Here is a 19,408-nt window from a genome sequence, read left to right as displayed (position 1 = left end):
AAAATATTTTTAATAAAAGATACAGTCAAACAATATTGCAAAGCAAAGCATCAGCATCTGTCATATTTGTTTGCAGCAATGTATCTGGAACTCACAAAAATCTCACTGGGACTGTAGGACCATTGCTGCGGATAAATGCTTTCTATTAATTTGGCATTCTGTGATTGATCATGCTCATCTGAGCAAGTATCATGAAAATGCTAGTTTCCAATGGAATTTTGAGAGTGTGCCCTTTTTATGCTTCTTAAATTCCAAATGTGCCCATAGAACCAATTTTGTTCTGATATATTTTTGTTACATAGTTTTCTGAACACTATAGGAGAAATAAATACAGTGGGAGAGCAAGAGTCTTGTAGTAAACTTCAAATCATGATGTAATACAGGCATAGTTAGATAACAAAAACTAACCAATCACATTTTAGCGAAGTGAGTTGTAGAAACTCAGTCCAAGTGGTTATTTATAGTTCAGATTGTTATATAAATACAAATATAAAAGATTGGATTTTTCTGAGCAAAACACATGAAATTAACGATAGGTAAATTTTATGTAATGCAAATACAGCCTTATTTTAAAAAATACATTATTAAGAGTCTCAGGAAGGACTGAGAAGTCCTTCCTGAGGGGCTGCTGTGAAGGGCTGCTGTGAGAGATTATCAGGAGACTGAGGAAATAATATAAGGGAGAATAGACAAAAAATCATCAACATGTAGAAGAAGAGTCCATTAGAACTACAAAATAAGGCCCAGGAGAGAAGTCTGGGAAGAATTGTTGCAAACCATTCAGAGAGGAATCAAGTGAATGAATTTGCTGCAACAGAAAGTTACAGGATGCAAGAGTTGAATAGTTATGTCAATATATCATTCAAATGGTAGAAAACAAAAGTAGAAGCCATCCATCTGTGGCTTAAATAGCAGAAACACAACATTTAAAGAAGAAAGAAGGGAGCCAGTTTGGTGTAGTGATTAAAGCATCAGGCTAGAAACCAGAAGACTGTGAGTTCTAGTCCTGCCCTAGGCCCAAAGTAACCAGGTGTTCTTGTGCCAGTAACTCTTTCTCACCCTAGGAAAAAAGCAGTGGTAAACCACTTCTGAAAAACTTTGCCAAGAAAACTGCAGGGACATGTCTAGGCAGTCACCGGGAATCAGTGCTGACTTGAAAGCGACAAAGAGAGACAGCAACAGAAACAGAGATAGAGATGGAGAGACCAAGACAGAGAGAATGATAATGATGGGAAAATGACTTTCTAAGCAGTTACTACTGCACATCACACACCTAAAAAGCAGATTACTAATCTTCTAATAAAAAAGCCTTTTTAAACACAAATTTAGTAATTTAAGAAATTTATTAGCAAAGACATTACAGCATTTTTGTGTATAAAAGTGTACCAAAAGAGACGTCAGGTCTGTTAAACAAAGCTAGAAGAGACTGAAAGCAGTTTGTTCCATGTGTATATGAAACACGACATACCATATTCTACCCTTCTGTCATGTTTCAGAAGTCTCTTAAGACCTGGCTCTGGTCTGGGGACTGGGAGTTAAAGTGCTTGTTCAGCCCCTGTTGAGGCTGAACATTTTTTTAATATTATTGTTTTATTCAAATTATTGTTTTAAATTATTGTAAACCACCCAGAGTCTTTTCCAAGTTGGCCAACCTTAAAAATCCAATAAGTAAAGAAAATAAATAAAAATACTGGGATGAGGAAGCGGTGACCCTTACATTTGCCAAATGACAATTTCCAGAACTGCACAACTTTGGTCATGGTGGGTGGAACTATTGGAGCAGTAATTCAGCAACATTTGGAAAACAGAAAAGTTCCTTTTTCAGAAACAATCAGGCAATCCATTCTAATTTAAAACATAACAAAAGATGATCCCATTCATTCCATTGTAAAGAGCCTAGGGGTACAAAACAATACTCTACCGGTATACTTTCACCGGTATCCATCTGTAATTTTTTTGCTCTTGAGAGTACCGTCCAAATCATGGTACACCTGTTGCAGACATTCAGGATTCTCCCAATTAGCTGATGAAATTTGTTATCTGACTAAATCCAATCCTGTAGGATTTACTAAATTCAAAGATTATTCTCAGGTAAGTATTACTGGTATATCTCTCGCTATATCCTTCTGCCTAAAGTATAAAGAGTTAAAAGTACAAGCTTCATTATATTAAATAATTAAAATATCAGCTCACTAATAGTCAATTTTGCAAAAAATAATAAGGTATATAAATGAGGAAAAACTGTAGAATTTTACTATTTGCAGGTTGTTTTTATTCTATGAAGAGCTTCTAAATGTTCCAATTCACATAATAAATTTCCTGTAAGATATGCTTGCAGTCTGCGTGCACACATATAAATACCGTATTTTCCGGCGTATAAGACGACTGGGCATATAAGACGACCCCCGACTTTTCCTGTTAAAATATAGGGTTTGGGCTATACTCACCGTATAAGACTACCCCTCTTCCAACGCACACCAAATAAAAATTAAAAAACATCAGCTGGCTCACCCACAATGTAAAAGCAGCTGTGCTAGACCCAAAATGGCCCCTGCAACAAGCAGGAACCTCACACAGCCACAAAAAGCCCAAAAACCCAACTTTCACACTTTACACACACAAAATTCCACATACAGCTTTGCGAGATTTTGTGCATTTGTGTAGTTAGAATGAAACACTACAGAAACACACTAAATCTCAGAAAGCTGCACAAATTTTATTTTATTTTTTTATTTTATTTTATTTATTATTTTATTTTATTTTATTTTATTTTATTTTATTTTATTTTATTATTTTATTTTATTTTATTTTATTATTTTATTTTATTTTATTTTATTTTATTTTATTTTATTATTTTATTATTTTATTTTATTTTATTTTATTTTATTTTATTTTATTTTATTATTTTATTTTATTTTATTTTATTTTATTTTATTTTATTTATTTTATTTTATTTTATTTTATTTTTTTATTTTATTTATTTTATTTTATTTTATTTTATTTTATTTTATTATTTTATTTTATTTTATTTTATTTTATTTTATTTTATTTTATTTTATTTTACTTTATTTTTATTTTTATTTTTATTTTTATATGAAAGCTAAATTTAAAACTTCCTAAACTTTAAATGGCCAGGTCTAAAAAGGAACAACTAAAAAAAAAACTCCAATTAACTATTTTTTTTAAAGCTCCCAAAGGGGGAAAAAACTTACCCAATAGAACAGGGGCCTCCAACCTTGGCAACTTTAAGACTTGTAGACTTCAACTCTTTGCTTTGCTGGCTGAGGAATTCTGGGAGTTGAAGTCCACAACTCCCTGCCTGCTTGATTGCAGGCAGGGAGTTGCTTGCTGATGGAATGGATTGCAAGCAAGCGAAGCAAGGCAAGCGTTGCGACTAGCAGCTAAGAAAGCAAGCTGGAGGGGGAAAACTTTTTTTCTTTTACATGGCTCTGGCGATCCAAGCTGAGTTGCCTGATTAGCAGGCAACTCAGCTGGGATGGTCAGAGCTTGGCTTGTCAGAGCCATTTAAGGCTCATCAGAGCCTTTCGGGCTGGTCTGCCTGGTTACAGGAGAACGACACCTGGCGTATAAGACGACCCCCGACTTTTGAGAAGATTTTCATGTGTTAAAAAGTCATTTTATACGCCAGAAAATATGGTAAATGCAACGTGTAAACTGCCATGTGCAATTAAAAGCAGGGTCTTAATTCAAACTTTGGATAAAAAGACTGTTAGAAGTAAAATGTATCAGCATAGATGTTCAGTTGCATGCCCTGAAATGTTAGTTTATAAGATTCTCATTTCCAAAAGTATCTCTGGCATTATCTCTGAGCATTTAGAACAGGGGTGGGTTCTAAATTTTTTTACTACCTGTTCTGTGGGCGTGGCTTATTTTGTGGGTGTGGCTTGGTGGTGGGGGTAATGTGACTGGGTGGGCGTGGCCATTTTTTTTTTTACTTTTAAAAGCATTTTTTTTACAACTTTAAGAGATTGCAGAAAACAATGCTTTGAAAAGCCTCTGCCGATCAGGCAACTCAGCTGGAATCGTCAGAGGCTTTTCAAAGCATTTTTTACCACCTCTTTGGCTGAAGTGGTTGTAGAAAAAATGCTTTAAAAAGTCTCTGAGGTTCCCAGCTGAGCCGCAGGATCATCAGAGGCTTTTTTTTTTTTTTTTACTTTTAAAAGCATTTTTTCGGCCGAAGAGGTTGTAGAAAAAATACTTTAAAAAGTTTAAAAAACAAGCCTCTGATGAGGTGGGCGGGGTAAGCGAGTGGCGACCGGGCCAGGGACCGGTTCGGGGGCGTGGCCAGCCAATGTTATTACCGGTTCTCAGAACCGGTGCGAACTGGGACCAACCAACCACTGATATAGAAGACATGTAAATCATTACATGTGCCCTCCACTTGGTCACTAGTGCTGTGATCATCTCCTGATTAGACTACTGCAACGTTCTCTGCATGGGGCTATCCTTGAAAAGAATCTGGAAGCTTCAACTGGTGCAGAGTGCGGCTGTGTGAGATATATTGGGTGCCCAAAGAAAGGCACATATAACACCTCTTTTCTGAGAACTGCACTGGATGCCGTTTTGCTTCGAGGTCCAATTCAAAGTGTTGGTCATTACATATAAAGCCCTACATGGCATGGGCCAGGTTACCTATGGAACCGGCTTTGCCCCATCCCATCACCCTGTCCTACTCATGGAGGCAGGGAAGGGCATGCTACTGACTTTGTCAGTCAGAAAATTCTGACTGGTGGGGTCAGGGAGGAGGTCCTTTTCTGCTGCTGCTTTGTGGGAATGTTGCCCCCAGAGGTGAGGAAACCCCCAATCTTTTGGCCTTCCACAAAGGGGTCAAAACCTGGCTCTGTAGCCTTGGTGGGGGACATAAAGGCCCACCTATCCATGGGGCTGGTTGGCCCCATAACTCCCCTGCCCATATTAACTCTTTATCTCTCCAGTTTAAATCTTTCCATCTGTTGCAATTTTATAATGTTGTTTTACATTTTTTATTTTTTTATCTTAAATTATTCAGTTTTAGTGTATTGATTAAATTGTACACTGCCCAAAGCCCCTCTATGAGGAAGATGGGTGGTTAATAAGTTTAATATATAAATAAATTACACGAGAAGCTTCAGTCTACTGTTTAGAATAGTGAAAACACATTCCAGATTCTGACTACTTTAAAACCACATCATAGCAAAGAAACCATCAAAACTATATTCAAAACATTCTTCTAGCTCTTGAATTTTTTTGTGCGGAGGTGGATGCAGTTCTATGGATATACTTTCCAAGTTTGTATATATTCTTGCTTGCTTTCCAAAATCTCTTTTCAACAATTGTTGGAGCATGATAAGAACACATTATCATTCTTCTTCATTGTAAGATATATTGACTCTCTATTTTCCAAATTCATGTCCCAAGTTTCCTCACATTCAAAGATAATATGAATATTAATAAAGGAAGAAGGAAAGAATTTCATGATCTTGTAACCATGAGCTTAACTACCTGCCCACAATGAATAACCACTGTTATCTGCTTGCTAGAATTAGGATGAAATTCCTTACCCACCACTATTAATCTCCCTAGATGTCAAAGGCCTGATTCAAATAAAATATTCACCATGCCAGCATGATATAGGCCTTAAGATTTTGGAACAACAGCAGAGAAGTGTTATGTACCCAGCCTTGAATTCCTAAATGAAAGGTGGGCTTTAAACCTATTTCTGTCTGTTTATATCTGGCTTATAATGCATACGCCATAAGCTGTTTTCACACAATAATGAAGGTTTCTTTTTTAGCTTAATGTGTTATGTGAGTTCTGCTACATTGATCTGAAAACCATAGCTTCTGGCTTAACAGGTAGAACTCTTACCCAGTTGGTCATTTAGTAAACCATGGTTTATTTTAAAAATCCTAATATCTTCACATCTAATGCAGATTGCTTGTATTGGACATGCGAATCCATGTACATTGTCTTTAATAACATATGGTACCCCAGCCTCTATGGCTTACAGAAAAGCTATTTGTGTTTTTTTAAAGTCCTAACAGCATTTTCTGTAAATGCAACAAAACCATTCTATATTTTTGTCATACGTAAATGTCACTGAGATCAATGGCATTTCTTTCCAACAAGTTAAATGTAACAGTTGTCCCAGAGCAAGTCTTTCAACTACAATTTCCATTTTCCCCAGCTACAATGTTCAAAGCTAGTCTGGTATCAGGTGAAGAGAGTTGGATTTCACAATATGTGTAAGATATCAGGTTGCTAAAGTCTGGTATATGGGCATATATCAAAGGCATATTAATTTTCTTAGAGAAAACAAAAGGACAGGCATGTTGAATGTTTTGAGGAAAGTATCTAAAATCTACATTTCAAGAAATTCAAATTGGATTACAATATTATTCAACAATTAATCACAATGCTATAACAACACTAAAATGAAAGTAAAATAACTGGCTGACAAACCGTACTCAACGAGTATTCCTTATTGGGTCTATGTCTACATGGAGGGAAGTAAGCAGTGGGGTACCACAAGGTTCCGTCTTAGGCCCAGGACTCTTCAATATCTTCATAAACATCTTAGATGAGGGAATAGAAGGGGAACTTACCAAATTTGCGGATGATACTAAACTGGCAGGAATCGCTAACACCCTAGATGATAGGCTCAAGATCCAGATGGATCTTGACAGACTTGAACACTGGGCCCTATCTAACAAAATGAAATTCAGTATAGAGAAAAGTAAAGTCTTGCTTTTAGGCAAGAAAAACCAAACATACACATATAGACTAAGTGATACCAGGCTTACTAGCAGTAACTATGAGAGGGAGCTTGGGAGTCTTAGTGGACAACCAGCTAAATATGAGCCAGCAGTGTGCAGCGACAGCTAAAAAAGCCAATGCAATCCTAAACTGCATTAATAGAGGGATACAATCAAGATCAAGTGAGGCACTAATACCACTCTAATAAAACCTTAGAAAGACCACACCTAGAATACTGCATCCAGTTTTGGTCATCACACTATAAAAAAAATATTGAGACTCTAGAAAAAGTGCAGAGAAAAGCAACCAGGATGATTAGGGGACTGGAGACTAAAACATGAAGAACAGTTACAGGAACTGGGCATGGCTAGTCTAGTGAAGAGAAGGACCAGGGGAGACATGATAGCAGTGTTCTACTTTTTGAGGGGCTGCCACAGAGAGGAAGATGTCAAGCTATTTTCCAAGGCACCTGAAGGCCAGACAAGGAATAATGGATGGAAACTGATCAAGGAGAGATTCAACCTAGAAATAAGGAGATATTTTCTGACAGTGAGAACAATCAACCAATGGAACAGCTTGCCTCCAGAAGTTGTGGGAGCTTCATCACTGGAGGCTTTCAAGAGGAGACTGGACTGCCATCTGTCAGAAATGGTGTAGGGTCTCCTGCTTGGGCGAGGGTTGGAATAGATGACCCCCAAGGTCCCTTCCAACTCTGTTAAATCTAAATGAAAGCAAATGATCCCCCCAGTAGAAGTTCATTTTTAAAAACTTGCCAGCACTAAAGAAGTTATAGAGGCTTCTGTTTGATTGTTCTTTTAGTTTCTGGAAGCGACAGTCATCATATAAAAGGAGCAAAATTATACTATAATCTTTCCCTATAATCTTTCCTTCAAAGGGAAAAAGAGGCACACTTCTAGAGAAGCATACATAGCAAATAAGGGTCAAACTTACTTTGTGTACTGTTCTGCTCTGCTCAACACTTCCTTTTCAGCTCTCCCAATTCCCTCACCAAGTCTCCTGCCAAGAGCTTCTGTCCTGGTGCCAGTGTCTCAGCTGTTCTGAGAACATAGTATTTTCACAAGCAAGAATGCCATACACCTTTTTATGCCACTGGCTGTGCTCCAATTTCACAAAAAGAACCACCCAAGACTGGGAAGAACTTAAAATTCTGTACATGAAAGTTCTTTAGAAACATTTTCCTAAAGAGAGCCTCATCATCTTTGCCCTTTAGTTAGCGTGGGCTTTCAAAGGCAGTTTGAGTGTGTGGACTACTCAGGAAATAGATATACAATAATAAATAACAGTACCTGCCAAGTAATAAAGTAATCTAAACAAAGACCTACTCCTGAAAATGAGTCCATTTTCAGAAACATATAATGTATCAAAACCCACAATGACTAAGGTTCAGGGGATTGTAAACTATTATAGGATGCCTCAACATTACATTACTGAAATAGATAACTTTAAGAATACTCTTTAACAAATATAGTCTGTTTTTATTGGCTACTCTAATAGCAACCAGGGCAAAAGTGTACAGTACTGACCCAAAGGTCCAGTTGAAAAAGCACCTTTGGGACAACCATGACCTGAATGATTGAGAATCTCCTACTGACTTAATAGTTTTTATACAGTTACATAAGAACTATTAAATTAACATGTTTACTAATATTTTTGTGTTAAACAATACTGAAATCAAATGGAATATATAATGATAGGTTTGTGCAAACCTTTCAAAGGAGGTGCTTCACAATGCACAAAATCTTATACAAAGCACCTTTCCCTGAAGTATTAAACAGTTACATCTTTTAGTGTTCAAGTTTAAAAGCTGTTCCCAAAGGCAACCAGGATTGGTTTATGAAGCAGTTGGGTGAATCTGTAAAAAGATGTAAGAGTAGCATAGTAAAGGAAACAGAAGGTGGGGATTGTACAATCCAACTAGATATACTTAAAAATACATATTGTAAGATAAACCTTAATGTACTGATGTCATCTACATGGGTTAAACTTAGAAAATCAGAGCAGTCTTTAGGGTTGTGCAGTCCTTGTAAATGGAATGCATGGATTATCTTGAAGAAAAGGAAAAGGAGATGCTGTTTAGGAAATTATCAGACAAGAGAGGCAGTAGCCCCCAATCAGTTAACCATCAAAGAAACAAACTGAGAAAGGATTTATCCTAATGGATCTAGCAGTTAAAAGTGGCAGGTGGGAAGTCTGTACTTTCAGACTTGCAAGATCCTGTTAATGTAGCCTTACAATTGAGCTCATCCGATCCTATTCCCTATCTGGTTTAGCAGGAGAGCTGACAGCCCTTAAGATTCAAAGATAATTAGCTGCTTCAGTATGAATAAGGGCACACATGTAGCACTGTTTGGGACTGTACTGCCTCTGCAAAAGACCAGTTGTGAGATCCTGTAAAAAGATACAGCTGTTTTAAAGTCTTCCAAATAGAGGCTATGTGAGATTTGTTTTCTGTATGCTCTGAAACACAGTTTGCCTTTGAATCTGAAAGCACATGGAAATTTGCCGTGGAGGAAAATATTTTGTATCCCTAATTTATATGAAACAGAACCTTGGCCAAGAGGCATTGTGGAAAATGAAAGAAAAAAATTCCTAAATTTTCAAATGTTTCTTCAGCTTCTTTGCAGAGGCAGCATTTACTGCCTGTTGCTGTATTCTCAATTCTGGCTTTATATGAATTTGTTCTTAAGACTTGGTCTTGTGAAGACAGAATTAACCTCTCTGTCTCTTTCCTGCTCTTAGCCATTGCCAGATCTTCTTGTCATCTCCTCTGCCTGCCTCTCTGCCTGTGTGTGTGTGGGTGTGTGTACTTTGCCTTGCCATATCTCTTTTCTATTCTTCACTTAGTCTTTCCTGTAAGCCAGTCTCTCTGATACACAGTAAACGTTCTTGGTGTACTAATTTCAGTACCTCTTCTTCACTGTCCTTTGCATATTCTTCCAATGTTCTTTTTTTCTTCTTCAATTGTCTGGTATACTTGCAATATTTTATATCCACCTCCGCTCCTTGGTTAAGTACAGTACATCATTGTGTGAATGATGTACTTTTACGTCATGTGATTGCCATTGCCATTTTTTATTGTTTTCTTATCCAAGGCTTTTAATTCTGCTTGAGACCAGTCTGCTATTCCAGCTGTATATCTAATGACTGGAATTGTCCAGGTGTTAATTGCTTTGATAGTATTTCCTTCACCAACTTTGAAGTTTAAAATCTTCACTTTCATTATGTACCATATTTTTTGCTCCACAAGATGCACTTTCCCCCCAAAAAGTGGGGGGAAATATCTGTGTGTCGGTGCCGGTCCTTTGGTGAATAGCAGCCGGGCCACCAAGGCGGAGTCCTTTTACAGTGCTGAACCCCGCCTCTTCTGTCTCTTTTCCGCAATGCAGGAGTCAATAGGCAGAGCTGGCACATGAGAGGACACCTATCTGTGGTCCTCTCAGGCTCCGCCTGATTTTTTTTCTTGTTTTCCTCCTCTAAACCTAGGTGCGTCTTATGGTCAGGTGCGTCTTAGGGAGTGAAAAATACAGTATTTACTTATAACCTTCTTCTTGATCTTCAGTATGTTTGACACTGTCAGACTGAAGAATACCCAAGTATTGGTAGTGATTGTCTTTATCCAGACTCTTGATTTTATTTTCATAGTGTATATTGATTCCTTCAGTTTTCAGTATTTCCCCCGTTTATTTTAAGGATAAATAATTTGTCCAGTCTAAATTCCACTGCAATACCTTGGCTGTATATTCAGACAGATTCCATTTCAGATGGTGTTTTCTATTCAGCTTGAGATCATCATGTAAAGGATGTGGGAGAGTCCAGCAGAAGTTTTTTATGTTTGTTAACCATAACCTGACTTGTTCAGTATTGTTCACAGAGGAATCAATGCAATAACAAACAGTAGAGGTGATATTATTATTACTATATAGAGATAATAGGTTCAGGAAAGATGATTTAAAAGAACTTTACAACAGGACATAAATAAGTTGTTACATGAGAAAACACTGAAATACTGTTTAAAGCCATAGAAGTTAAACTAATAGCTTTATTTCAACAAACATGCATAAAAACTGTGTGGACAGAGAATGAAAACATTCAAGTATATTAAATATATTCTATACTCAAAAACTAAAATGAAAGAAAAATGTGTGAATTATCAAACCATGGCACTAATTTCTCTCATCAAAGTTTTATGTAAGATTTTACAGAGTAGAATAAGACAGAGGGAGATATGTCAAATTAACAGGCAGGTTTCAGAAAAGGCAGAAGAATACAAGATCAAATTGCTAACCTAAGATGGATAATAGAAAGAACAAAACAAAAATTGTTTTGCTTTATTCACTTTTCTATTTGTAATAGAAAAGTGAATAATAAGAAAACAGATAATAGGAACAAATGGCTAGGACCCAAGAGATTACAGGATTGATCCTAGAAGAGCTAGAATATATTGTCATAGATGTTTGAATGGTATTTGTTCATGCAGTGACCAATCTGATCCAAGATGTTTAGTTAGCTAACTACTTGTGTCATGTTCCAAAGTTCAGTAATGATATTCAGCAGCTTTAAAGAAATTTCCTCATAAGGTTATCTCTATAAATAGAGGAATACACTCCAAGTATGCACACATCTTTCTTCCTAGCATTTTCCCACAAAAGCAGGGTCCAGGTTTTTTTTGTTTTTTTGGGGGGGGGCGGGGAGGTCAACCAAGTGTTGATCCATTGGTTGCAACAGAAACTGGCTGACTGGCTTATTGCCAGAGCCTGACATCATGGGCTCAGAGAGAATGACTGGCCCAAAGTCACCAACCAGCTTTCATGCCGAAGGCAGGAACAGAACACAAAGTCTCCTGGTTTCTAGCCTAGTGCCTTAAACCAACAAACTAAACTGGCTCTTGTACTATTATTATTATTATTATTATTATTATTATTATTATTATTATTATTATTAGTCAGTCAATGTGTTCCCAATACACCTTTCCCAAAACTTTTTAATTACACTTTTGTAAACAATGTTTGAATTTATCCCCGACAATGAGAATTATTTATTTATTTATTTATTTATTTATTTATTTATTTATTTATTTATTTATTTATTTGGACTTGTAGGCCGCCCTATCTCCACAGGACTCAGGGCGGCTCACAACAATTAAAATAAAACAGACAAACCATTAAAACAGAAATCTAAATTAAAATTAAGAAATTCAATAAAACCCAGATTAAAATCCCCATCAGTCCAAGGCTGATTTTGAATTATGTAAGGATTCTGGAAGATTTCTTCTGTGATTTATTGAATTACCTGCAACCAATGCATCCATTAGTAGAAAGCAAAAAATGCAATCACCCACCCATCATCTGGAAAGTCAAATGAATGAGAGTAGACAAGTGATAATTCAGAGTTAGAAATTCAGAAACAGAAAATATCATTTTTGTTAGCATATTGAACTAAATTGAAATCAAAACTTGAAAACATTCAAGAAAAAATGTAAAAATATATGCCAAATCAATTAAAAGCAAAATGAGCTCTAGCACACAATGGCATTATACAATACATGTGGCAAAGCTAAATGTAAGAAATGATGCAAAAAATTTTCTGTTAACATTAAACCCACGGAACACAGGGAATCAACATTAATCACATTGCATGTACATCTGAAGAGAAGGAAGCAGGGGAAAAAACACCCCCTCCAGAAATGTACTTTTGTCAAAAGGAAGTATTTGGCAAGAAAGTCGGACAGTGAATTAGATCTCATTTGAAACCCACTGAATAAATGGGACATGTGTTGAAATTAATGGACCTGAGCACTTGAAATGAATTAGACTTGCGCAACTAACTGGATGCAACCCAATAACTTTTATTATTATTAGTTTCAGAAAAGTAGCTGAGGGCAAATGTAGTTTTTTTTATCTTGATGTAGACTTCTTTTAGACTAAGTGCAGAAATGTTGTGGAGCAGTTCAGCCAGAGTTCAGTTCTTTATTTGCTTACACACACTAGACAGAATCTTTCCAGATTAAATCCTTACTACCATGAGCCTAACTAGGAAGTTAGCAAATATGAACTCTTTCTCAGTGTCCTATCCATCTCCAGATTGTGCTGCCTCTTGCCCCCCCCCACCCCTTTTTAAAAAAAAATATGCTACCTACTTTCTGGGAAACTGCCACCTCACTGTAGTCCTTCACATCAGCTCCCTATCTGTGGGGATCCTCACAACTTCAGAGTCCAGAATGGACAGTTTTCCATCCAACTTGGCCATACTAAATATGAAAAAATGAAGAACACTTGTAACATAAACGGTTTCATTTAGAAAATTAAATATTACAGAACTAGATTGTCCTATCAGATATTTCTTTAAGATATTATATTTCTATCTGTGTATTTATTTATTCTGGGTGGAATGGCATTTGATTACAAGACTCTATAATAAAGAGAACTGGAAAGCAAGTATGTTGTTAAACCAAGGCCTTAATGCGAATTCCCTATCTTTGGATACACATTGTAATCAAAGAGCTTTGTGTATGGTATTGATAAACTGACCCAAACACTGAATGCCTTACTGTATTTATTTAGAAATTATCTGTCTCTACATAAAAGGCTGAAAGTTGGAAAATACAGTAGCAACCACATACTCCGGGTGTGTGTGTGAAAGAGAAAACTGATTATGAATAATCAATTACTATACTAAGTATAATTCACTTCCAAGAACTCTTAGTTCTATTTACATAGCACAAATAGTACAGATTACAAGGCTACCATAGTATAGCACAGCTGATTGGCATAGATGAAAATTTTAATTACAAGTGCACCCATCCTTCCAAGGTCAGTAAAATGAGGACTCAGATTGTTGGGGCAATATGCTGATTCTATAAACCGCTTAGAGAGGGCTGTAGTGAAGCGGTATATAAGTCTAAGTGCTATTACTATTGTATGAAAGTTAAAACGTAAGATCAATGGGGCGGTTGATAGGTTGCACAACATATGAAACCACAAATTATCTATAAGGTGGGTTCATACTACATGGTAGTTAATGGTTTAATGTATCATTTGATTCTAGCCTACATAATTAAGTTCAGTGTATTGTGTGAACAAAAGCAACTGGGTTAATTTAATAATGTATATCATCTAAACACAATGACACAGTCTGCCAGGATCAAATAAAGGATGACAATTTTTTTCAGTCTGCCATTATTCTAAAACACTCATATTCCCTACAGTAATTGTATTCACAGTGCAGTCCTTGGCTGCAAACAGATCAGATGCAAAGTAATGGTCCCAACTAGCTCTCAAAAAGCCTGCCCCTTGCCAGCAGCAAACTCAAGCCAGCCGTGCAAAGAAGCAACGAATAAGGGCAGAAATAAAACGCATAGCTCCATAGGCAGCAAACGAGGACACGTTGAACGGCTGTAAGGACCAAGGCGTGGCGTGTAAAACCATAGGAAGCTTTGGTTTTGCGCAAATTAAAAACAGACGCGTCAAATTAAATGGAAAACTCAATACAAAAGTAACACACACGCTTACACACATACACGCACCCCTCAGAGGCAGCCACATACACCCACCGAGCGGAAGCTGGCGGAGAAAGGGACGAAACTATGGGAGGAGGGGACGCTCGCTCCCCTTAACGCACCGAAGCGAAACGCGGAGCTCTCACGCCGTTTTGCGAAGGATGGAAAAGCGCATTAATCCATTAAGGTCACGCGCAAAGAAAAAGCGAGCGATGCGAGCAAAAAGACTGGACCGGATAGGGAGCGGGGATCCTGGGAGGACTGCAGCAAAGAGACGGCGGCGTGGAAGGGCTTTGCAGGAAGAAAGGAGGCTCCAGCGCTCGGAGGAGGGGGCGGGGGGGAATCGTCAAGCCCATCTCCTGATGAGGTGGGGTTGGGGGAAAGAGGGAAGGCGAGCTCCCACCAGCCCGCCCGGCCTCGCTGCAGCAATCAGGAGTTCCTGCCGAAGCAGCACAAACCTGCAGTCCTCGCCGCCCCCGGAACTTCTGCCCCGCGGCTGCTCCCCAGCTCGGCTCCCAGAGCCTCGATCCTGCGGCCGCAGCCCCTTCGTCCTTCCCCAGTTAAGCAGCCGTGCCCACACTTTTCTTCGGCGCCAGCGACCGGGGCAGCCGCCTCTGCTCTCCTCTGCGGAGGCTGGGACGCCGCTCCGAGAAGGGCGTAAAGGAATCCTGTTGTAGCGGCGCCGGGATGAAGCCTTGTACCCAGAGTGCGGCAGAACCTGCTGCCTCTGCCTGTGCGAGTGTGTTCGAGTGTGCCTCTGGTGTGTATGTGTGTGTGTGTGTGTCCGTGTGTGCTCCCAGCAGCCGCTACTTCCTGTGCAACGACAGTTCAGTTCCTCCCGAACCAGGAGGCAGGGGAGTGGGGCTGCCGGCTGGAGAAGGGGGGGAGCATGATGGCTGCAGCAGCCTTGCTTCAGTCGCAAGGGTAGCCCTGAGGGAAGCGAGAGAGCTCCGACCTTTGCAGATATCCTGGGGGGAAAACCTCGAGTTTGGCTTAAAGGCGCCCCTCCGGCGCGAGCATCGTCCCTCCGCGCCGCTCTTCTTTCCTCATTGGAAGTTGGAGCCGCGGAGGATGGGAAGGCGCGACCTCCGCAGCCCGGTTCCTGCGTCCCGCTTTCAGAGATGGGAGGAGAAGCACCGTCGACGGCCCGGTCGCGCGCGCGTTGTACATCAAAGCGGCAGCTGCTTCTTCCCAGGCTCTCGGAATGCGGGAAGGGGAAGCGGCAGCGGCGTGGTTGCAGGCGTCGGTGCCTTCGATCGGCGTGGTTAATTTCATGTGATTTTTCACCTCATAGCCCGGTCCCGCTATTCGTAGGCGTCGCCCATTCATGCGAGGAAATGGATTACTTTGTCTTTTTACCCTCTTATTTAAGGTGAGGGTCAAGGAGAGCATCTCGGTTAGAATAGGATAAAAATTAATAGGTTTTCAGTATGTACCTCGACTAGTTCTGTTTGGCCGCTGAAAAATGAAGTAGCTGAGGAAGGACCATGGGTGCCACCCTCAGCTTCCAGTAGGCACTATTTGCACAAATGCCCCTGCGTGAATATCTGAAAGCATGAGAAACAGCCTTCTCGTTTATAGTTTTTACCTACTCCCCCACTCCAAGATATTAAAGTTTATGAACCTTGTAGGTTTATATTGGTCACTTTATTAATTTGGTAGATTTACATGATGTTTTTAGATTTGACACAAACTTGATGGTACCTAGTCTTATTTTCAGGGTGGTCACAATATTAAGAATAAAAAATGGAAGTATGGAGGCCATTGAAATAGTATTAATATTGTGGTTTAAATTGATAGCAATAAGTACAATTGCATTATGATAAATTGTGACTTAGTGCAATGAATCAATAAGCCATATTAAACATTAGTTTTGTATGGTGTATAAAGGAGCCAACATTGTAAGTTAACCGCTAGTGGCTTAGTTAACCCAATTAACATTCACAGATCTCACTCTACTGGATAGACTTGACTCCTTGGTTTGGAGGTTAGTGCAAGATCATCAGCAGATAGTTAAATGAATCAGTGTAGAGTATGGAGGGATTGTGGCTTTTCCCCTGTTTTTTCCACTACCAATTGATATGAACCTTAGGCTTATTAGTCAGCAATCTTATCACCTAGCAAACCTTGGTTTTGATTGCTGTCTACAGAGATATATACATTTGAACATGTGTAAGCTGCATTTCATACTGTGAGATATGCAGAAATCAGAATGGGACAGTTCCAAACATTTCTTCCCTTCATATATTCAGTGAATTGACCATGCGAATAAGCTGTTTAATTTTCCAGTTACACTCTACAAAGAAATGTTTTTCTAGTGCCTGCATTTTGATGTGAACTATGAATATGAACTATAAATGTATAGAGCTTCTAGACATGAGAACTTTAGCCCTGTCAGGGATCTTGGTAGAGGAGAATTCTGCATATTCACAATGCCCATAAGAACTTGACACTTACAGTCCAAAAAGAGATGTCCGTAACATCAAGATATCTAAAGGGAATATGATAGCACTCTTCAAATACTGAAAGTAGATCACACAGAAGAAGGTCAGGAGCTGTTCTCTTATCATTCTTGAGTAAAGGGCACAAAGTAATGGATGTAAGTTACCAGAAGGCAGATTCTGAATGTATGTAAGAGATGAGGGAGGAAAATTCTGTAACAGTAAAAGTGATTTGAGAGTGGATTAGGGTTAGGATATCTTCCCCCATTGGATATGCTCAAGCAAGTACCAGGCTGCTATTTATCAGAACTATTTTAAGATTCCTATATTGAACAGAAGGATCCTGTGATTGTTAATTAATTGTTGTTGCTATGTGGTTATAACTTAATCTTCATCTGATAATAAAAATAGTTGTATGTTTTCCTTGGCTCTCCTGATGTTGAAGTAATTTTTTCTCTACCATCTGATGTAATTCTGTAAACTATTTGGCTTTCAGGGTGGGATCAGCCCAGCAGGTCTTGCCACTGTAGGCTGGAAAAGACACACTTCTATTCAGTCTTTGAGTACAAGACTTTGAACAATTGCTTTTCTGCACGCCTATTCATAAGTAACCTTATGCATTTAATAGTATTAATTGCCAAACAAGTATGATTAGGAAAATAGCCTTAAATGGACACATTTGTGTCGATATACATACATATGAAAAACAACAAATGTAGTTGCTGTAGGAATAAATAAATAATTACTGCTGTAAAATAATTTGTTCTTTGAAAAAGGGTTAAAATTAAGTTTTGAATGCTAACAGATAATGACTCAAATCTGGTCATATTGAGAATGATTTTCCTGTTATTATAAGATCAGTATTCCTCATTTCTTACTGGTAACATTTAGTCACACATATGGGTCTGAAATGTGTGTGATTTCTCAGTGTATATGATCTGTCTGTGGGATTGAAATAATTTTGATTGATTTCATCTTATAATTAGTATCAATGTTCAGGTATGTTATCAATGAACAATAATGACAAATAACGTTCAATCTTCACTTCTGTTTTGTAAGAAAGATGTTCCCATTTATGTGCATCTGTGTCTGTAGATATATTCTGAATTAAAGAATGAGGCCAGGTAACATTTCACCTATTTTAGGATTAGTCTCACTAATAAAATACAATTATGTCTAGGAAAATTTGAATAAACTTACAACCCACAAAACTTATTAAAGACTATAATTAGTTCTAGGCTGAAAATTGAAAATACCCCACCTTATCGAGAAAAATATTTTGACTGCCTTCTAATTTGTATCATGCCTTCAGGACAATTTTAGAATTGCATTTGAAGATTACCTTCTTAAATCTTTCAATTTTCATTTCTTTACCTGAACCATGGCATGAAAGACAAATTTGATGTCTACCCAAAAGATCAACTCTGGGTTTTTAATCAAACCTAGGGAGTTCTAAGTTGCTGCAAATTCTTATACAACTATGGGACCATGAAAGTGTATTTATTATATAAATAGGGGATAAATATTAGCTAGCAGCAATATTGTCAGTTGTATTTCTTTGGTTGTAATTACATATTTGTATTTGTTTACATACCATTTATTGCAAAACAAAACAAACAGACTTCTAACAAGGAAAAGAAGTCTGATTAAGAGAAAGCTGACAAAATATTTTTAAAAAGCTAAGAATCATGTTGTTGACTGTTAAAAAGCTTGGCTTAAGAATTGGAGGAGCTTGGAGAACAATGCAATCTCTCAGGCTCTTGGAGCAGCCAAATAGGAGATTAACCTGTCCTATTGGCACCACAAAAGATTGCTGGGGTCACAATGATAATAACTCCTCTTTCCTTTTGCACCTATAAGATTTAGCCAGCTGAGGCAATATGCCTGCAATGTTGTCAGTTCCTCAAGATACCCACTTAAAAAGTTACTTAGCAATCATTTTGGATTGCATTATTATATTGTATATCACTTTCACCTGTGAGAAGAAGAGGTTCTATGCAGGGTGGGTTCTACTTACCTTTACTACCTGTTCGCAACGGGGCCACGCATGTGCACTTGCTTTGCTTGCACGCACACGTGCTCTTCTGCGCAAGCGCAGAAGCATTTTGATGATGTCGGGGTCGGTGGGTGGAGCCTCCCTCCGGTTCTATAGAACCGGTGTGAACCAGGGGCAACCCGCCACTGGTTCTATGCAACCACTGACCATCTTCAAAAGTGGTCCGCTATCTTTGTTGTGGTTTCTGGTAAGCTGAAGAGATGGAAATTGGTACAACTTTCTCTGTAATTCTCTTATAGTTATTTAATAAATTTTGTATTGGCATTTTACCCTGGTCTATTGTCTCCCAGTTGGCCACTGGGTGCAACCTCTCAGGTTCCTCTGGAAGTTGACTTAGGGCTCTTCCAAAAGAACACTAAACCTATCTTCAAAAGAACCCTGGCCAATTGCCCCCACCCATTCCCCTTGCAGCTTCATCACAGTGTTTGTCAGCTGTCTGGACTGAACACCTGGAGTAGGTTTGGATAAATATGTAAGCACAACACAGGCTAGCCACCTGAGTCAACATTTGCCGCCTCCTCAGTCCCTTAAGGATAATGATTGACAGTGTTAACTTACTGAGAGGATATAATTTTGGTCTGAGTGGGGAGAAACAACAAAAGTGCCACGGATTAGCTCATCGTGCCTGTGGTAGGACAA

The 19,408-nt window shown here is 38.4% G+C and overlaps 1 protein-coding gene across 8 annotated transcripts in view; it reads right to left on the bottom strand.

The window, feature by feature from the left end:
- AGPAT3 (1-acylglycerol-3-phosphate O-acyltransferase 3) overlaps window positions 1-15,554 on the bottom strand; it is a 136,856-nt gene extending 121,302 nt beyond the window's left edge. Inside the window, exons 1-2 of one of the 8 annotated variants that reach the window (XM_034423898.3) lie at window positions 14,731-15,478; window positions 12,914-13,024 (exon numbers count right to left, since the gene is read on the bottom strand). The gene's annotated coding sequence lies outside the window, so the exon portion shown is untranslated. Of the gene's footprint in view, window positions 1-12,913; window positions 13,025-14,326 lie in introns of all 8 variants that reach the window. The other 7 variants (XM_034423899.2, XM_087871260.1, XM_034423900.3 and 4 more) reach the window with 7 other exon arrangements.
- Between the last annotated feature and the right edge of the window lie 3,854 nt (window positions 15,555-19,408).

The sequence above is a fragment of the Pantherophis guttatus genome, chromosome 5, assembly GCF_059756535.1.
Source record: "Pantherophis guttatus breed Tessera chromosome 5, ASM5975653v1, whole genome shotgun sequence".
Classification (NCBI taxonomy): Eukaryota; Metazoa; Chordata; class Lepidosauria; order Squamata; family Colubridae; genus Pantherophis; species Pantherophis guttatus.
This window is presented reverse-complemented; position numbering and strand designations above follow the sequence as displayed.